The sequence below is a fragment of the Bactrocera neohumeralis genome, chromosome 3 (assembly GCF_024586455.1).
Source record: "Bactrocera neohumeralis isolate Rockhampton chromosome 3, APGP_CSIRO_Bneo_wtdbg2-racon-allhic-juicebox.fasta_v2, whole genome shotgun sequence".
Classification (NCBI taxonomy): Eukaryota; Metazoa; Arthropoda; class Insecta; order Diptera; family Tephritidae; genus Bactrocera; species Bactrocera neohumeralis.
In genome coordinates, this window is record NC_065920.1 from 28,117,630 (window position 1) to 28,138,353 (window position 20,724).

At 36.4% G+C, this 20,724-nt stretch overlaps 1 protein-coding gene across 2 annotated transcripts in view; it reads right to left on the bottom strand.

Annotated features, from left to right (window-relative positions):
• LOC126753300 (uncharacterized) overlaps positions 1-20,724 on the bottom strand; it is a 161,225-nt gene that overhangs the window by 78,959 nt on the left and 61,542 nt on the right. Inside the window, exon 4 of one of the 2 annotated variants that reach the window (XM_050464638.1) lies at positions 8,876-8,912. The exons of the other annotated variant lie outside the window; for it this stretch is intronic. The gene's annotated coding sequence lies outside the window, so the exon portion shown is untranslated. The remainder of the gene's footprint in view (positions 1-8,875; positions 8,913-20,724) is intronic. 2 annotated transcript variants of the gene reach the window in all.

Below are 20,724 nucleotides of genomic sequence, written 5' to 3' on the forward strand. Positions count from 1 at the left end.
AACAGAATAATCCTCAAGCCACCTTTCACACCACAGTGTACTGAGATTTACTATTTATTTCAGAGAACTTGGTTCATAACTGACCCTTAACAGGGAATACTAAGTTTTCGAGGAAGTTTTTAGCATCCAGAAGAAACGTCGAAGACATGCATATGTATATAAATCGTAGATAAAGGGTGATCTAAGTAGAGATACTCTTTTCAGTTGCCTTTTTTGTCAAGCTGTCATGTTATTTTTATTCAGTATTATTTGTCATTTCAAAATGGAAAGACTTATGCCTAAACAACGTTTACAAATCGTTCAACTTTATTACGAAAATTCACAATTCACGTTCTCAAAAGAAAGTGTTTCGGCATTCGCTCAACTTATGGTCAACATAATCGGCCTACTCGGCGCGGTATTCGCAACACCATCACCCATCCTGAGACCCAGCATTCATTATTTGATAATATTCGACCGAATAGACCAGCACGCAGTGAAGAAACGGTAGCAGCCATAGCTAAGAGTGTACAAGAAAACCGTAGAGAGTTGATTCGACGCTATTTGCAGCAACACGGACTGTGGAACTAAGGAACTACTTGGCGCATTTTACGTCGATATGTAAAATTGAAAGCGTACAAAATATAGCTTGTGCAAGAACTGAAGCCGCTCGACCTTTCCAAGTGGCAACGCTTCTCTCTATGGGCTCATGAAAAGTTCCAAGAAGATCCGACGTTTTGAAGCCAAATTTTTGTTCAGCGATGAACCATTTCTGGCTCAATAGGTAGCACAATTGCCGCATTTGGGACAAAGCGCAATCTGAAGAGATTCAGGAGCTGCCGTTTCATCCAGAAAAAACAACGGTGTGAGGTGGTTTGTGGGCCGGTGAAATCAACGGTCCATATTTCTTCAAAAATGATGCCTCTGGGAACGTAACCGTCAATGGCGACCTTTATCGCGGATTGATAACGGACTATTTGATGCCTGAAGTTGAAGCTCGTGACCTTGTCGACATTTGGTTTCAATAAGACGGCACCACTTCCCACACATCGCAGCGATCAATGGATTTATTGAGAGAACAGATAATTTAACGTTTTGAGTTGGTAGATTGGCCACTAAGATTGCGTGATATCACACCGTTAGACTTTTTCCTGTGGGGATATGTAAAGGCCTTGGACCAAAACATCACGCGAGTCATTCGCCAGTTACTAGTCGAAATGCTCTAACAAGTCATCAAAAACCGGATTCAACAGATGAACGATCTGAGACGTAGCCGCAGCCAACATTTGAAGGAGATAATCTTCAAAAAACAAATGACAAAGAATGTTTTTTCGAATGATAATAAACATTCCCCATTGTATTATAAGTTTCTGTGTTTTATCTTTAAAAAAGTAGATACCCTTGAAATGGATCACCCTTTATAAAACCTATATATAAATAATAATCGTGACGAGCTGAGTCGATTTAGATATGTCCGTCTTTATGTTCTGCATATATGTATGTGAACTAGTCCGTCAGTTTTTGAGTTATCGATTTGAATGTCTTTTTCTCCACAAGAAGCTACTTATTTGTCGGAAGCGATACCAAGAACGATGGCTGATAGTAGATACCAGTTGTGTTATCAATGCAGAAATCACGGTATTAAAATTATTGGAAAATCATTAGGTTCCCTCTACCCTTATTATGCATATATGTATGTATAAAAACAAATATTTCCACATACTCGTAGTATTGAGTAATTTTTCGTGCCATTTTCATAAACATTCGCACATACAAACTATATAGAGGAAATTCTGTGACAAATAGCAGTTTCAAAATTTCTTTGTTAAAGCGGAAAAACAACAACATCAATATTCCAACAATGTCACGTGCCATCACATATTCGCCTGACGTGCTCAATTTAGAAGTTTCTTGCCATAAAAATCAAATTTTATGCAAATTTAGCGGCATATTTTCAATCCACACTGAGGGTGGCTCATCAACGGAAAATCGGAGGAATGGGCGAGATGCTGATAATAATGGGGTGAATGAAAGATATTCAAATTTTACTCAATAAATTGAGGGAAAAAGCAGAACAACCAGCAGTCGAAAATGGTTACATCAATCTCCGTAGCACGAAAAATATCAACACAAGTATATACATATGTATATATAAATATACATATGGATGTATGTATATTCGCGTATGTACTTTATGTATAGTATATTCAGGGGTTTCCTAGGAGTTTGTGCTTATATTACCTTTTTAAACCCACACTTATATATTTATATATAGATGAATATATATAAAAAGAGATAAGGTAAATTATTACAATGAAAACATCCCTTTCAAAGCTGACAACACCTTTCGCTGCCTACCGCAATACCGAATACAGTGGTGCGCCATATGAATGCAGCGTAAAAACAATAGGTCCGGGACGAGTCCAAAATTAAGCGCAAAGGAATATGTGACTAATGGCACTTTTGAGCTGTTTCTACGTCACAAACTGTGGCCTTCTGTTCGGACATGGCCTATGATGAGACAATTTGTATTACGTAGGTTGCCTTTTATATTTCGGGATTAGAAACTTTTGCCACTCTAATTGAGATATCTCCAAAACATGCAATCTGAACGCATTAACCACCGCTTCAGATATCGAAAAACGTTGACCCATTAGTTTAACTGTTACGTGCGGAATTAATGCAATATTGAAAGTATTCTGGTCCCACTAATGCCTATAGTTGTCTCATTCTCACGATTTGCGTCAATAGTTGCCAAAACAACAAGTGATTTTGGATGACCTTAATGAAACCTCTCCTGGAGTCATCTACTAACTCGAATGAGTTAACCATGTCATCGGCAAACACTGGTCTTTGATGAAGCTTCATTGCCAAAAGTTGTGTTCAAATTCATGGAAGCACTGTAGCTGAGTTAATCCACGTCGCAAGATGTAAAACATAAATGTTCACGATTTAGTTCCATATTTTGCCGAGATGAATATTTCAAGTTACTATAAAAACACAAGTACAAGCTGTATGTCAAAACCTTCTGACTATGTATGGTATAACATTAAAAATGTCAAACTTTAGGATAAAGTTGTTTGTTCTCAGATATCAACAGGAGGGTTACCAAATCCCGAAATATAAAAGGCAACCTACGTATTTTAAACTTGAAAGTTACCCGAATTATTTTTAAATCTTCCTAAAGATATCCGTTTGAGACTACTTAAACAAAATGACGTTGAACACAATCATCAGCATCGTCAAAATTGGGGAATCCTCTCCAAGCCCTGCGTCTTCTTTAATATAATGATGGAAAAAGTAATACGCGCCGCTAATCTGAACCGCTGTGGCAACGCCTATTTTAAAAGTACAATGCTACTGGGTTACGCAGATGATGTGGGCATTACAGACCTTAACAAAAGAGCCGTCAGCGTGAACTTTTAATGCCTAGAAAAATAATCGAGAGAGGTTCGATTTGTGGTGAACGAGGGCAATACAAGGCACTTGGAGGCCTCATACAAAGAACGCTCGCGTGTTGGGAACTACATAGCTGTTGGCACCTATAAATTTGAAAAAGTGAATGACTTTTTCTAGCTTGGAACCATCATAAATTCCGCTAACAATCTAAGCTCGGATCTCTTAGCATTCCCATTCTATTATACGACGCAGAAAAGTGGACTATGGATGAATATAGTTAAGCGCAACGAACGCGGTGGTTAGGCCATGTCGTAAACTTGGAAGTTGATGCTCCAGCGAAAAGCTCCTTCAATTCGAGACACATAGATGAACAAAGGAAGCAAGGGGTGCCCATGCATCTTATGGAAGGACCAAGTGCATAGGAACATGTGTGCATTTGAGATGTATAACTGGCGTGACCGCGCAAAGGATAGACGCAACTGACGACGTTTTGTGCTCTCGGCCAAGACCGACCCAAAGTACCAAAGAAGAAGAAGTAGAAGACTAATTATAATATAATTGTAACTTAATGATATGTATTTGAGACTAATCAATGCTATTGCTGAGTTTCGTTTGCCATCTCATTAAGAATAGACTTACCCTGGAACAATGTTTACAAATCGTGCAAATTTGTTATCAAAATAATGGTCGCCATAATCGCCCAGCAGAGTCGGTAATTCGAGCAACCATAGCTCGGTTTCGCACCGTGTTTGCTCTACTGAATTGTAGGATGTTGATGTGGACAATTTTTGGTTCCAACAAGACGGCGCGATTTAACACTGTTGGACTATTTTTTGTTGGGTCATATGAAGTTGCTTGTCTAGAGAATAAACCCCCGTTATTGCTGACATACGACCCCCAATTGCTGCAAAAAGTGGTCGAAAATTTTATTTCTCGGCTGCCAATCATTCGAGCCAGCCGCGAAATCATTTCTAAACAAGTAAGGAAGGCTAAGTTCGGGTGTCACCGAACATTTTATACTCTCGCATGATAAAGTGATAATCGAGATTTCATTATCCGTCATTTACATATTTTTTTTATTTTGCTGTAAAACTAATTAGATTAGTAGTTCCTGAGATATGGTTTTTGGTCCATAAGTGGACGACGCCACGCCCATTTTCAATTTTTAAAAAAAGCCTGGGTGCAGCTTCCTTCTGCCACTTCTTCCGTAAAATTTAGTGTTTCTGACGTTTTTTGTTAGTCGGTTATCGCACTTTTAGTGATTTTGAACATAACCTTTGTATGGGAGGTGGGCGTGGTTATTATCCGATTTCTTCCATTTTTGAACTGTACATGGAAATGCCTGAAGGAAACGACTCTGTAGACTTTGGTTGACATAGCTATAGTAGTTTCCGAGATATGTACAAAAAACTTAGTAGGGGGCGGGGCCACGCCCACTTTTCCAAAAAATTGCGTCCAAATATGCCCCTCCCTAATGCGATCCTTTGTGCCAAATTTCACTTTAATATCTTTATTTATGGCTTAGTTATGACACTTTATAGGTTTTCGGTTTTCGCCATTTTGTGGGCGTGGCAGTGGGCCGATTTTGCCCATCTTCGAACTTAACCTTCTTATGAAGCCAAGAAATACGTGTACCAAGTTTCGTCATGATATCTCAATTTTTACTCAAGTTACAGCTTGCACGGACGGACGGACGGACGGACGGACAGACATCCGGATTTCAACTCTACTCGTCACCCTGATCACTTTGGTATATATAACCCTATATCTGACTCTTTTAGTTTTAGGACTTACAAACAACCGTTATGTGAACAAAACTATAATACTCTCGTTAGCAACATTGTTGCGAGAGTATAATAAAACATAAAACCTTTATCAAATAAAGCTAAATTTTACCTTTTTAGAAACCACACATATTATATATAAGCATAGATATATTTTCCAATCTATAGTAAGCACATTTGTTTGTATATTTCAGTTTATGCGTCAATTTTGCTTATCACTTCATATGAGCAAACTTCATTTCCCTCAAAATGCGAATCATTTTGCTAGTTTACGTTTGTAAACCGTTACCTGCCTGCAGTCAATTTTATGAGTCACTTTATTTTATATTTATTTGCGAAAAATATATATAAACAAACAAATATTGATAAGCAATTCGCAACTTTATTTATTGCCACTGAGCGTTGAGTTGATTAACAGCAATATCCTGTTCCATTCATGTGAAATGCACACAATCCATATCAATATATATAGATACATATAAAGGGTGTGTTTTAGGGATATATGTATAACATAAATAAAGCACAAAATAATTAAGTGATCCAAATTCTAGCCTAATCAGTTGGTGCATTTTAAGGCATTTATGGTCAATGTTGCGGAGATTTCACTGCGACTGTATTTTATGAACACCATTCTGTCGATGATATTTTGAAAGCCTTTTCAAGCAAAGTTGGCACCTGCTCAGTCGTAGCCAGTTTATCAGCACAGACGACTGACTTGACCTGATACAAAGTAGGCTAATTGAGTAAAATCTCTGAATTTATACAACCAATTCTCTACAACTCACCCCATTCTAATTCTATACATGATTCGTTCACCAAAAGTTTATCTCCATAATGCGATAGCTTCACGTGCTGTGGGGCTTGTTGTATCATTTTTTATTTTGACAACTATTCCTGTGATATTCTATAATTCTAAAAACACCCTATACATGTATGTATATACCTAACTGTGTATACTAGTGTATCTATTGGAATTATAACTCGGTTGTAGTTGAATATTTTCGCGAATTGATAAGAGACCTGATAAGATTTCTCCTATGACTAAAAGCCAGCAAGCGGAGTCACATAAGTATATGCAATTGCTGTGAAAGAGTTGTTTCAATCTAATTATAGAGTGGCAGTAAAGCAAAAATATATCAGTTAGACCTTTACGACAAATGTTCGTATGTATCTATAAATATGCAATATATATACATTAGGGTGGCGCGAATGTTTTTTTTTCTAACTTGGTACTCTGACAACTTGGTTGATAGACGCGCTTAAAGAAGACTAACCAAGTATGAGCTCTTAATTTTGACGGCAAAGTCATCTGCCTTAGAGTTTTCTATTTTTTCTCTCTTATTCTCAGATAGAAGAATTCATATCTCGCCTCCAACTACTTGAAAAAATATTTCGTTCCTTCAAAATGGAAATTGTATGTTCCTCAAAATTGTCTACAACGAATTTTTCGTAAACCTAACTGTTTAAAAAATATTATCGTAATAATCGGTTATATATAAGTTATATATCCAATTGTGTTTGTTAGGTACATATACATACACATGTATACCTTCAAAGGATGAGAAAGTTTCGTGTGCGATATATAGGGGCTACTGGAAGTTACCCTTCAAAATAAGCTTTTTATGTACAACATACAATGTACATATATATATATTATACATACATACATACATATGCATTTCTGTAGCGATATATTTAGCTCAATTAAACATACATTGAGACAAAAAAGCACCCGGAAATTGTAATTAAATTCCCCGGGTATATGATATTCCAAAAATAATGTATTTTGCCAAGTTGATAGCACTGTCCTTAAGTACTATGCCAAATATGTGCGTAATTTGTCAACCAGATTGTTTACAGCAGCTGCTTAAGGCGGCACACCTCTGTAGTACGTGGCATTTTCACAATGGATGCAAATATCGAAGGAACAATTTGACTAAATTTTTTCTATAATGAAATTTCGTGTGCGGAATCGATGCGAATATTCCGTTTTATCAAAAACACAAGCCTACGAGTGGTACAAAGTCTTCAAAGACGGTCGAGGGATCGTTGAAGACATGCCTCGTTCTGGACGACCTTCGATATCTTCAACTGATGAAAATATTAAAAATGTCAAAGATATGGTGCTTGAAAATTGTCAGGCAAGTGTTATAGAGATGGCAAGAGAACACAATCTCACTCGCGAGTCCGTTCGAATGATTTTGGTGGATATTTTGGGCGTGAAACGCGTTCTTGCTCGACTCATCCTGATAAAGCTGAAAATTTTTCAAAAAGAGTACTACAAACAGATCTCTTTGGCCAAGCTTGATCGCGCAAAGTCCGTTCCCACATTCATGGATAGCGTTATAACTGCCGATAAGACGTGGGTTTATTTGACATGCAAACAAGTCAACAATCATCGGTATGGTACACGTTTTCAGTCGAACGAAGAGATAAAACCAAAATTCGCTGAAGGAGCTGAAGGCCATCCTAAAAGTGCTTATGAAACGTGTTTCGAGAATTGGAAAAACTGTTGGCAAAAGTGTATAGTGGTGATTACTTTGAAGGCGACAAAATAAATATAGATGAATACTTGGATGATGGGTACTTTTTTATCACAATGTATTTGTTACGTACTTATAAATCATTTAAGGGTGAGAAAGAATTGTATGATATAGGTATATTTTTCTTTTTTTATAACATATGTAATAGGTTGAAACTCCTTGAAAAATAAAGATATTATAACAAAAACTAAAGAAAAAATAATTTACGGGCGATCTGAGGTCGGAAGGAAGTAGCTGACGACATGTTTGAAATTTTAAAATTAAAAATGATTTTTTTTCTTTAGAAAAAAGTTGTACAGCAAACTGAAGACAATAAAGGTGTACATTTTTATTAACATAATCTCAAAATTTATATGGAAAATTCAAATAATTTTTTTTAAAATGTTATTGGCTAGTAAATTATCACTTGTTACTGTATTTGAAGCTCCCGAGTTTAAAATATTAGATTGTCAAAAATAAAATCAAAACTGCGGTATTTTCGCTAAAATGGCGCTGAAAAAGCTTGCATATTTTTATTGAATTTTATTCGTCGAATCGGGTCATGCTATACCTTTTTGGAAAGCTTATTTCACCCGCTAACACGTGTTTGATTCTTTCGACCAATTCAGCGATTTTATTTAAGTTTCGACGACAGACCTTCCGCAGCGTCGCATCTTCGACCAACTCTAAAGAACGAAAATTTTAAACCATCGTTGTGCGGTGGAAATGGAAACTGTACCGGGTCCATAAACTGCCAAAAAATTTTTTATGGACCCGATACATTTTCCATTATCGACCACACAAAATATGCAACGTATTTCGTCTCTTGTATTTTGCTCCATGTTTGCGACCACGCTCACGAACGACTGTCGTCGAAAATCAATCAAAATCGCTGTTGCGTGAAATGATCGGTCAAAAGCTATAGCATGAGATGCGACAAAAATTCATTTCAATTTCAATAAAAAAAAATATTAAATACCGCAAAACTTTTTTGACAACCTAATATAAAAATTGTTTACTGTGATTTTTATGATTTTTAAAGAGTCTAGCTACAACTGCAAATACTTTACTCTTCTCTTGTTTAAATTGGCGAGTTAAATGGAGTTGCCGCTATAGTTTACTGTATGTAATTATATATGAAGATCTCTATATAGTATAAGTTTTTCAATTCGACGACTGCTGCTGACTTACCTCTACAAATGCACACCTTTTTTGTCCGAAAAAGTTGCTGAAAGAAATGAAATAATTGCCTATTAATACTCAACTTAAAATAATAATATAAAAACTCGAAATCAAATTAAACTTGTACTTGTGCAAAAAAAATTCTGAATATCTACAATGACGTAACCTTTTATAAGCAAATACGATACAAAAATTAGCAAGAAACAAACTGGTTCCATGCTATCAATTTAGAGAATTTAGTTATTAACACCAAAGAGAAATGAATGTAATTAACTTTAAGTTGCTTGTGATAATACTGTTGAACAAACTGAAAACATACTTTCTCTACACAATTTTTTAAAATATTTCTGATTAAAACTCGAGGCGTTGCATAATAAACTTATTTACGGTTTTGGTTTTAATCCTTATTCAGCAAATTCCATAAAATACTTTAGAGTGTGAAAAATGCCACATAAAGATTAAAATATTCGAATAGATCAAAGTTATGGAAACGGGTATTTGCTGTCTAACACAACAATAAATTCGTTTGATTTATAATAATTGCCACCAACAAGCGGAGAGTTAATCGCTTTACCATACAAGCGAATTTATTGTGTATGCAAGCCATCCATACAATCATAACCAAATCATAACCAACCATAAAACCGATGATAGTTAAACCGAAATAAGTAATACGAGTACATATTAAAAAAAAAACAACAACAGCAAGAAAAACATCAACTTCGGTTGCACCAAAGCTATAATACCCTTCACAAACAAAGAAATTTCCATAAAAAAACAGGATTTTGAACAGTCAGTTTGTATGGCAGCTATATGCTATAGTGATCCGATCGCGAAAATTTCTTCGGAGATTATACCGCTACTTCGAAGAATATTCTATGACAAATATCGGTAAGATATCTCGAAAAATAATAAAGTGTTTTATAGACGAACTTGATTGTGGTCGTTCAGCTGATAGGGCAGCTACATGCTATAATGGTCCAATATGGATGGTTTCGACAAATGAAAAATTTCATCGAAGAAAATAACTCTCAGAGCGATATCTCAAAATCTGAAGGACTAGTTCGCGTATATACAGACGAACACAGCTAAATCGACTCAGCTCGTCACGTTGGTCATTAATATACCACATATTTGAGAAATAATTTTCTAAGTTTGTTCAATGACAAATGATCCATTTTCAATTTTCATTTTCAAATACTGCATGCTATGGGCAAAAAGTGGTAAGACTTTTAAATTTAAAATTTTTTTTTTTTCTTGGTTAATTTGTCTGTCAGTGACTTTCGTTTTAAATATCACATCAAACTAATCATAAGTGTTCAGTACACGCTTGCCTTTATCAAATACATAAAGTGCATTCGGCGATTTTTACGATTAGTGAAATTATTAAACAAAGAAGGTCCACAAATTTTGTGTGCGGAATTAAATCACGTCCAGGACGGCCATCAACATCAAATGATGATCAATCTCAGGAAATAAAACACGAAAATTCGGTAAATGATATTTTCTGAACATCATGGTGAAATATGGGTGAAATCGTTTCACAACCACGCCTTCTTCCAATATAACGCTATTTTGAATTCCATCTGATGCTTTCTCTGTATAATACGAGTATAAACATTAGGAACCAATGATGATAGCGATAAATTTCTTCAATTACATTTGTTGCTTTAGACGGAAATAAATCTCATATCACCTTTCATGAATATATCTTGTCAAATGAAAGTTTTCCATCCTTACTTGTTTTTGCATTCCGATCGTTCAGTTTGTATGGCAGCTGATATGTTATACATGGTCCAATATCGTTCCGACAAATGAGCAGTTCTTCGAAGAGAAAATGACGTTTGCAAAATTTCAAAACGATATCGCGTAATAAACGAGGGACTAAATCGTTCATCACGCTGGTCATATATACATACACATTTGACGGACAAGTGGGGAAAAAAGTGATACGACTTTTTGAATTTAAATGTTGCGCGAAAATCCATTCGTTGACTTGGTGGATTTGTCTGATCATTTATATATATACTTTATAGGGTCTCAGACGATTCCTTCTTCAAGTGTTACAAACTTCGTGATTTTTAAAATAATTTCACTATTCAACATACCCTGTTCAGTGCGTATAATAATGGAATTGGTACTTGAGAATCGACGATTAAGAGTCAGAGATCTTAGTGAAATCGTTGGAATATGGGAGGGATTAGTGAAAACCATTTGGAATGATAATTTGGGCTTAAGAAAAATGAGAGCATAATTGGTTTCAAATCACTAAATTTTTTCGAAAACTATATCGTTAACTTCTATGAAACAATGCTTTCCGACTACCAGGATGTCATGAAACGTATTGCAGGCATTACTGGCGATGAGTCTTGGATCTATGCTTACGACACGGAAACAGACGATCAAAGCAGGTCAAAAATCAAGATTATATTGACAGTATTCTTCGATTATCAAGGTGTGGTGCACTCCGAATTCCTTCCGAACAGCCCAACTGTCAACAAGGTAAACTATTTGCGTATTATGCGTCGTTCGCGCGAAGCTATTCATAAAGAGGCCGGAATTATTACAGGTCTTGGTTTTTGTCCACGATAATGCACCGTCGCATACTATGGTACATTGATTCTTCGTGAGTTCTTCGCCAAATTGTTAACCAATATCGTGCCGAAACCACCGTATTCGCCTGATTTAGCTCTTAGAGACTTCTGGCTATTCAGCGAGCTCAAACGATTGCTCCGCGGAAATAGTTTTGAGTCAATTGAAGACATTAAACTTGGATCGCTAGGCGCATTGAAGGCTATTACTGCTTAAATTACCTTAAACAACTGTTTCGAGGTGTGGAAAAAATATTAGCACAAGTTTATTGAGGTCAAGAGGGATGACTTTGAAGGGAACGACATACATAGATTTTGAAGAATAAATTAAAAATTTTAAAATTATGAAAAAATTCGTACTCTTTTTCGCCCACATATCAGATACTATTTCCAGCTTTCACATCGGACCATTTACAGTCAGAAACAAATCGGTTATGAGCGCAAACATCCGTCCAAAGTACGGGTTGTACACCCTTGGCGGCATGATCAAGAAATGCATGCTAAATTACGGCTTTGTGTGTCTTACTTATTCAATTGTTGTCAATTACGCGGCTGTCACGAAAGTGCTTAGCAGACACATACCCAAACTTCCGCGGAGAAACGACTAGTATTTCTTCTCAACACCAGCACCAGCACTAGCCATGACAGTCAGCGAGATCACAGAAAATCTTATACAAAACATTAACAAGCAAATTAACGGTACACATAAACTTAATATCTGGAGAAAAGTGTGCTTTAAAGATTTTCGAGCGCCGCGGTTGATTTAAACGCGCGTTCTTTGTACAACCAACCGAAGAAAGAAGTCAAAATAAGATGAAATAGAAATTAAAATTTCACACCAACTTGTCGCGTCAACTTGTTGCTGTCCTATCTCAATTAGACCCGCTCAAGTGCAGGCATTCAGCGGTTTCGCCTCCGTCCGCCTCACATATTTGTATTCCCTCTCACTCTCTCGCTCACTGTTGCTGCACATGCGGCTTTTTGCTTACATCTTCCACTATTTTTTCGGCGTTTTTCCAAGTCCACAGCGCTCACATCTCTGTCGTCTGGGTTGGGTGGTTCGCTGGCAGTTCGACCACCACAAAAGTTTTTCAAGTGTTTTCACTTTTCCAACTTGTTGAGTCGCTGCTAAAGTTGTTATGACTAAGTGGCCGGCAGTTTGAGGCCAATTCAATGGATAGTGTTTACAATTTAATGTTGAATGGTTGAATGTAGTCAAAGCAGCATGTTTTTGTTGCAGCTATCAACACGAGCATCTCACGCAGCTGGCAGCAAAACATTTCAGTTTCAGTTTCAGCTCCATTTCAGCTGGTCGAGAGCCATTTATGTTTAAATAATATGCTTACTAACCCAGTTTAAATTGCTTCCATGTACAATTTAAGGTGTGTTTTGCTGGCATTTTTTCATACACTGGTTTTCCAAAAATAATAACGGAATTCAATTTGTTCGTTTATAATTATATACACAAAAATATGGCTGTAAAAGCATTTTTCAATAACAATATATTTATAAACATATTTATCGTTATATGTATGTATGTATATGCACTAAGTTGTCAATAAATTGTAAATATTTTCACAGCTGGCGCTTAGCTGCTGGAAAACAGATTTCAATAATAAAGTGAAAATACAAAAAAGCTAAAAATTGGTTATATGACTGTCTGGCTTTTATGGGACTAATTAACAAATATTTATATCATGTTGTTGCTGTAACAGGTACCTAATACCCACTAGGATGTTACGGATGAGATAAGTTGTCATCGATGTCATCCAACGGTATGCCCAGGAAACGTGCTGTTTCGACGGAGTCGGACCAAAGGGAGTAGGTCATTAGATGTGCAGGTTTAGCAGGGCATGCAAAGAGGTGTCATGCGGGGACTCATTGCACGCTGGACATATGTTTGATATGTTATGGTTTATTCTGAATAAATAGGAGCTTAACCTGCCACAGTTTCTAGAACGAAGCTGCGTAAGGGTCATTCTCGATTCTCGCGGGATCTTGAGCTCGTCGTCTGCAATGGGTGATGGTTTGACTCCAAGTACGGCATTCACTGAGCGCGAATTGGCTTCACTGTGAATGGCGGTCAGTGGTTGTCTGAAGTAAATTGCGTCCGAAGTCTGGTCGGCGTATTATGTGATGTCGCCGACGTAGTTCAGGAATGACCTGTTGACGCTCCTAGGAGGCGGTTCCGCTCCAAGCAGGTGACCGCAAGGATGATTTTTCTAAAACACCCCAGCAGGAACTACTCGGAGAGGAGTTCATTATGTTTTCAAACTGGGAGCATACGAGCCTCACTATACAGCTGTTCGTTGGAAGACATCAAGGCATCCTGTCGTAGTCCGGAGTTCAGTGTTCTGACAAGTTTTCAGCTTCCTCATTTGCGTTTCATTGCATCCAAGCGACCATATTGGTGCGGCATATTTAAGGACGGGGCCGGCCGATTGGCTTGTATGTTGCCAACAACGTTTCTTTGTCCTTTCCCCATGAGCAACCGACTAGCGACTTGAGGATTTTGTTGCGGCTCTGTAATTTGGCGAAAATCGCGGTCGTATGAGGAGTTTAGGAGCACAGACGAAAGCCACACCTAAAATTTTAAGGTTGTTGACAGTCGAAATCTTAACGCCATCGACTGCAATATTAAGGTAAAGTCGATACTCCTTTGTCAAGTTTGTGAATATAGCCGCTGTGGATTTGGTGGGGGAGAGTGTTAAGTTCCGTGCAGGGAGAAAGCGAGAAAAGTCGGAGAGATAGCCGTTTACGTATGAGCCACGCCATCGATTTCACGAGGTGATAGAAATTTCCACTAGTGATGGCGGAGTTTCAAGATGTAGAAGTTAAAGAATAACGGGGAGAGGAGACCACCCTGCGGAGCCCCTTGTTTAATTCTTCTCAGTTTTGAGTTTTTACCTCGACTCATCCATCCTCATCCACGGATGATTGACAACCGCTCAAGTAGTTCATAGTCCACCTCTTCAGTCCTAAAAGGAGTGTAGATTCTTTGATGTCCTCAAGTAGCGTTGTGTGATTGACTGTTCCAAGGACTTTTGATAAGTCCAACGCTACGAGGATCGTCCTCTCGCAGGGTGGATTTTAGTTAAGGGCATAAACTAGCTGAACGTTTATGACCCTAAATGCTGTGGTGGTTTGCTAGGATCAAGTAGTGTGTGAAGGCCGGAAGTAGCAAGGCCTCAAGTGTCTTCCCTGCTGGGTAGAGGAGAGTTATGGCTTAAATTTTAGTACATTTAAATCCTGAACAGTGTTAGTTTGCCACGAAGTTCATAACGCTTGGAAAGAAACTTCAGAGACCCTAAAAATGCATAAATAGACAAAGTAGTCCCCCAGTTTTTGAGACATCGGTCTGATTTGTCTCCCCAAAAAGCTGCTCATTTATCGATATCGGACGACTATAGCATATAGCTGAACTCGTAGAATGACCAAATGTTTCATAGAGAACACCATTCAAATACATAAGTGCTTAATCAGCGGGGACAGATTCGCAGAAAAAAGTCTTTATTTTTATTTTAAAGTGTGTCTACTCATGTACCGGAGCAGCATTGTCGGTATATTTTACTGGTTTTCTAGCAATGTGCTGTGTACGTAGAAGATTTGATTCGTCGCATTAACGACTGTGTTTGCTTATCAAGCTCAAATTACTTCGAAGACCGATAGTGACCAAAAAAGGTTATGTTGTCTGTTTGGTGGGATTTCAAAGAGATTCTGAAGTGTATTATGATCACCTGGACATATTTAGTGATGCACTCAAGTAGCGCTTGTAACAGAACTTATGGCAGTACTAACAAAAGTCCTTGAAATATGTTCTCCTTGTCATTATTCTTAATACTTCTCACAACAAACTTGATTATCTATAAGTTAGCTGTCTGGACTTATAATTTCATATTCAAATTACTAATAATTAAAAATATTAATATTATTAAATGAATATTTATTTTTTAATAAATTGAACAACTAAAATTCCACCCGATTACCTCAACCCGTAATGCGAATTATATAACAAGAATACAAGTATTATTATTATTCAGCGTCTAAATAAATACATATAAAAAGTAGTTTTCGTGTTTTGAAATGCCTGAGCGTGTCTCAAGTTGGGCACGAACTCATACACATTGCACAGTATTCTAAATTTAGAGTCATTGTCACGTTTAAGCGCAAAACAAGCTGTGAGTAAGAATTATGAAATGAAGAAATGGGGAAACAGATAAACAATCGAAATAAAAGACACATCACAATTAAAATACATAAAAAATAATAATAATGGCTCAATCCAAAAGTAAGAAATAACAAGAAAAAAATTTAATAAAAAAAAAATAAATTGGTTTGTATCTTTCGAAATAATACTATGAACTAATAAAATCTAAATACAACTTTCCACGCTTTGCACAAATCATACTTTAAAACCAAGTCAAAAAAGCAAAGAATACATATGTCAAAATGAACGCTTTGCTTCTCTCAAATTAAAAAAAAGTAGCGACTACTTGGCAAATCGTAAAAAGCTGAGAGTAGTCCAACATTTTGTTTTGCTTCGTTTCGATATGAACGAACTCATCTAAAAGCGAACTTACATATGTATCTGTCAAAGCAAAAGTCTGAAGCAAAGCAAAGCAAAAGTTGTATGTGCATTAGTCATTAGTGCGCATCTCTCATCACTAATCGGGACGATCGTCCGATTTATTTAGAATTATTTATTTAAGATTATAAAAATAAATGTCACATGCATACACCACAAATTTAATTGAAATTTAATTTTCTATAAATTATACAACTGTTTTAAAACGACTTCATGTGACCAAAGCGCCACAAAAACAAGCGCAAAACTCACTGCACAAACATAGCAACAACAATTAGCTTGAATTATGCATCATTAGTAATTGTTTATTATACGAATTATACTTGTGTTCAAAACAAACAGAAAAACTAAAATACAAACAAGACTAATCGTTAATTTCGGTTCCAGCGAAACTATAATACCCTTCACAAATAAAAAGAGTTTCCATACAGTAGTTTGATTTTGATCGTTCAGTATGTTTTAAGGATCCAAGCTAAATAATTTGTTTAGAAAATAAAGAGGTGCTTTGGACAAAAACCCAGGCCGCATCTCTTGAAGATATTTCATCAAATGAAAAGGCTTTCCGATTCCGATCTTTCAGTTAGTATGTCAGCTGTATGCTATAGTGATCCGATCTGAAGAATTTCTTCAAAAATTGCACCATTGTTTTAAGTAACATTAAAAGGCTTTCCAATACAAGGTCTTTTTATGGCAAATATAGGCTATTGTAGTCCGATATTGGAAGTTCCGACAAATGAATAATTTTTTGAAAGAAAAGGAACGTTTGCAAAATTTAGGGTGGATGTCTCAAAAACCAAGAATGTGTATAGATAAAAACCAGCCGACACACAGTCGGGCGTGGGTAAATCGATTCAGCTCGGCACGCCGATCATTTTTTATGGGTATCCGATGTTTTCTCTTAGATGTTACCAACTTCATGACAAACATAACATACCCTGTTTAGGGTATAATACTTGTAAATAAAATTTTCTACACAATATACTCGTACTTGTATATATATACATATAGTATATACATAGTACATATTTGTTGTCGTTTTGTTTAAACTTGTGTGCATACAAATAAATTTGAACACATTCAATAACAACTTTCAACATTTACGAATTTGCTCAGCCCGTTTTTTGTAGCGCGTTTAATTTTTTAACTTTTTTGCGCGCTCGAGCAGCGGCGCATCTTTGAGTGAATCGTGTGAATAGATAGCCGGAGGCGGCGGCTCTGGCTCTGAACGCAGTTGCTTTCGGAGTCTGACATCATTGCCTTTTTAGTATGAATTATCTAAGAACGCTGACGTGCGAGCGTGAATGAACAATTTCTGTGTGCTCAAATGCGCTCTTGAGTTTTTTTTTATCATATTTTGTGATTGTTGTAGCTGTTTTTTTTATTATTTTTTGCACAGGTGCGGCTTATTTATATATTTTCCGGAAATTGTGCTTGAACATGAGAGCCAGGGTTAAAGTTAGCGTAGAATTAATTGGCTGCCAGTTGCTGGGAAAGTTGTTTAATAATTGTTTGAGGCTAAAATGGGAATGTTTTGATTCTATCATTACTTTTTATATGGTGATATTTATCACATCACCGTGAATATTTCTTCAAAATAAAAATTGTAATTAATACACAAGTTTATATTATTTAATTTGTTTTTATCAAATTATGCTTTTGTTGTACTCGCATTATTATACCCTGAACAGGGTATGTTAAGTTTGTCACGAAGTTTGTAACACCCAGAAGGAATCGTCGGAGACCCTATAAAGTATATATATAAATGATCAGTATGTCGAGCTGAGTCGATTTAGCCATGTCCGTCGGCCTGTCTGTCTGTCGTCTGTCTGTCTGTCTGTCTGTCTGTCTGTCTGTCTGTCTGTCTGTCTGTCCGACTGTATACATATATACGAACTAGTCCCTCAGTTTTTAAGATATCGTTTTGAAATTTTGCAAACGTCATTTTCTCATTTGTCGGAACGGCCGATATCGGACCACTATAACATATAGCTGCCATACAAACTGAACGATCGGAATCAAATGCTTGTATGGAAAACTTTCACATTTGACAAGATATATTCACGAAATTTGGTATATGTTATTTTCAAAGACAACAATGTAATCTCCGAAGAAATTGATCAGATCGGTTAACTATAGCATATAGCTTCCATACAAACTGAACACATAGTTGCTAACAGAAATGCACCTGTGAAGGGTATTTAGCTTCGGTGCAACCAAAGTTAACGTTTTTTCTTGTTTTTTTCTACTATTACTTTTTTTGTCTTTTTTTTTTTTTTGCCAATTCGCTTTGTTCAGCATTTATCGCCCGGAGCTATGTTAATGAACATCTGTGCCGAATTTGTTGCATATTTAATTCGTCGTAAGCTTTTTGACTGCAAATTCATCATTTTATTTTGATAGCTCAAGTACACATACATACATACACTTATTATATTATACAATATAAATGGGTATTTTTTGGGTATGTGTAAGTAAGTAAGCACTCTGTAGAGACAGCAGACAGCAATGCATCGTATTTTGCTCCGAAGCTTCCATTTGTCGCCAGCAATTTAAGAGATACAATGACAAGTAAACACAATCTGCTGACAATGAAATTTATTGCTCCCGTGACCAGACACCGACTGTTCCAACAGTTCTTCACTCAAACAATAACAATACTACATATTATAGTATATTGCACATCAACTTTTAATTACCCACTAAAAGCGGTCAACTAATCCAAACTTAAGAAATATTAACTAAATTTTTATTGAATGGTGTTATTATAAACTAACAAAGAGAGAAAGGCAAGTTTCGAAGACTGGTGATACCAACGATCAACAGGTATAAACTAGTATAATAAATGGGAGATAATATTGTAAGGTTTCTTACAGGGCACCTACATACCTTTAAGATATCACCTTCACCAAATTGGTAGAGTGGATTCGGCGCTTAGGATGATGAGACGCTGAAAGATTACCTTTGCGATTGCCCAGTCAAAAGCTGGATGTCACGGAATATATTCCCCGGTTCCCAAAGCTTCAACTTAAGAGACTATGTATTTTACCAAATCCTTTTATTTGCCGGATAAAGCTCAATGGACCTAATGATAGCCTAAGTGCTGCCGCCTACAGTCTTGTGCTCTTGCGCCTCGCTTTTCAACCAAGCAAAAAGAGATAGAATAACATTTTGTCGCTTTAATGAAGTAACGGGTGTGTTTTCAGTGAGACCATACTTTTTTGCGAGTTGGTCTTTTCGACAGCTGATAATTGATTTATAGTCAATCTTCTTTGACGTTTTATAATGAACAGATTTACTTCAGAACATTGTTTACAAATCGTGGACATTTATTACCAAACGATTTGTTGATCGGTTCGCGCGACGCCGTTACTTCCTAAAAAGTTCGACTTTATTATGCTCTATGGACAGACGATATCATTGGTCCATATTTCTTCGAATATGAAGCCCACCATAATGTTACAGTCAATGGAGAATGCTATGGATTCATGATCAATGACGTTTTCTTGCCTAAATTGAAAGATGTTGATGTGGACAACCTCTGGTTTCAACAAGGCGGAACTGCATGCAATAGAGCGAATGAAACAATCAATGTATTGAAGGAAACTTCTGATTAGCGATTTAAGATCGTGCGATCTAACGTCGCTGGAATATTTTTTCTGAGGTTTGGCGAAGAATTTGTCTACGCAGATAAGCCCGAGATGATTGACGCCTTGCAACAGAATATGCAGCTCCTTATTGCTGACATATCTACCAAATTGCTTCAAAAAAAGGTCAAAGATTGGACCTCTCGGCTTGAACTTATTCGAGCCAACTGCGGTTTTCACCTGCCCTAAATCATTCTTAATACTTTTAGTTTTATAAGAAAAGTTAATTCATGGTCATAACATATAATTTCTTGGAAAGCACATGTGTTAAAAACAGCCTTTTAAAAATAATCGCTTGTATTGACTTTGAAAAAAGGACTTTTATCGCCAAAAGCGCGAATTTTTTTGGTTTCGTATTCAATTCAAATCAATAGATGTAATCTGCAGCTTTTGATGCCTATTTTTCAGTGTTTTCTTATACAACTCACAAGAAGACTTTTCGTGATCTTTGTCATTTAACTGAAATCTAAAAATTATAAGGTGATCATGTGGAATAGTATTCATTCGGGCCAACCTAACTTAAGGATCGTTCTCAATCATTTACAATCAACTAGCTTTGGATGGTGTGAAGAGCGGTAACAATAAATTTTATTGCAACTGATTGGAAATAATGCTGCTTGAGAAACAGTGGAAAATTTTGGTAACCTTAAGTTGAGTATCAAGTTTTCAAGCGCATAGCAATCTTTTCTGAAGCAGAGTTCTGAGCAAAGGTTGGAGAGCGAGTTTAATCACTTACCAGGATTTTTGTATATACTTACATACATGAATGCAATACTCTGACATATTCATACTTTTAATATACATATGTATGTAATAATAAAATACAACATTTTGTTGAGAAGATAAAATTTCTAAAAATATTTTATTGCGGCTTAAATTTATTTCAATTTCAATTATGAGCAAGCTATGTGAATCACAGCGGTTATTATTAAAACAATACGATAATGAAACAAGTAAGGAAGGGCTAAGTTCTGATGAACATGTTATACTCCAGCATTTGCAGGAATCAAAGAGTTTCATTGAATTTCCTCACATACA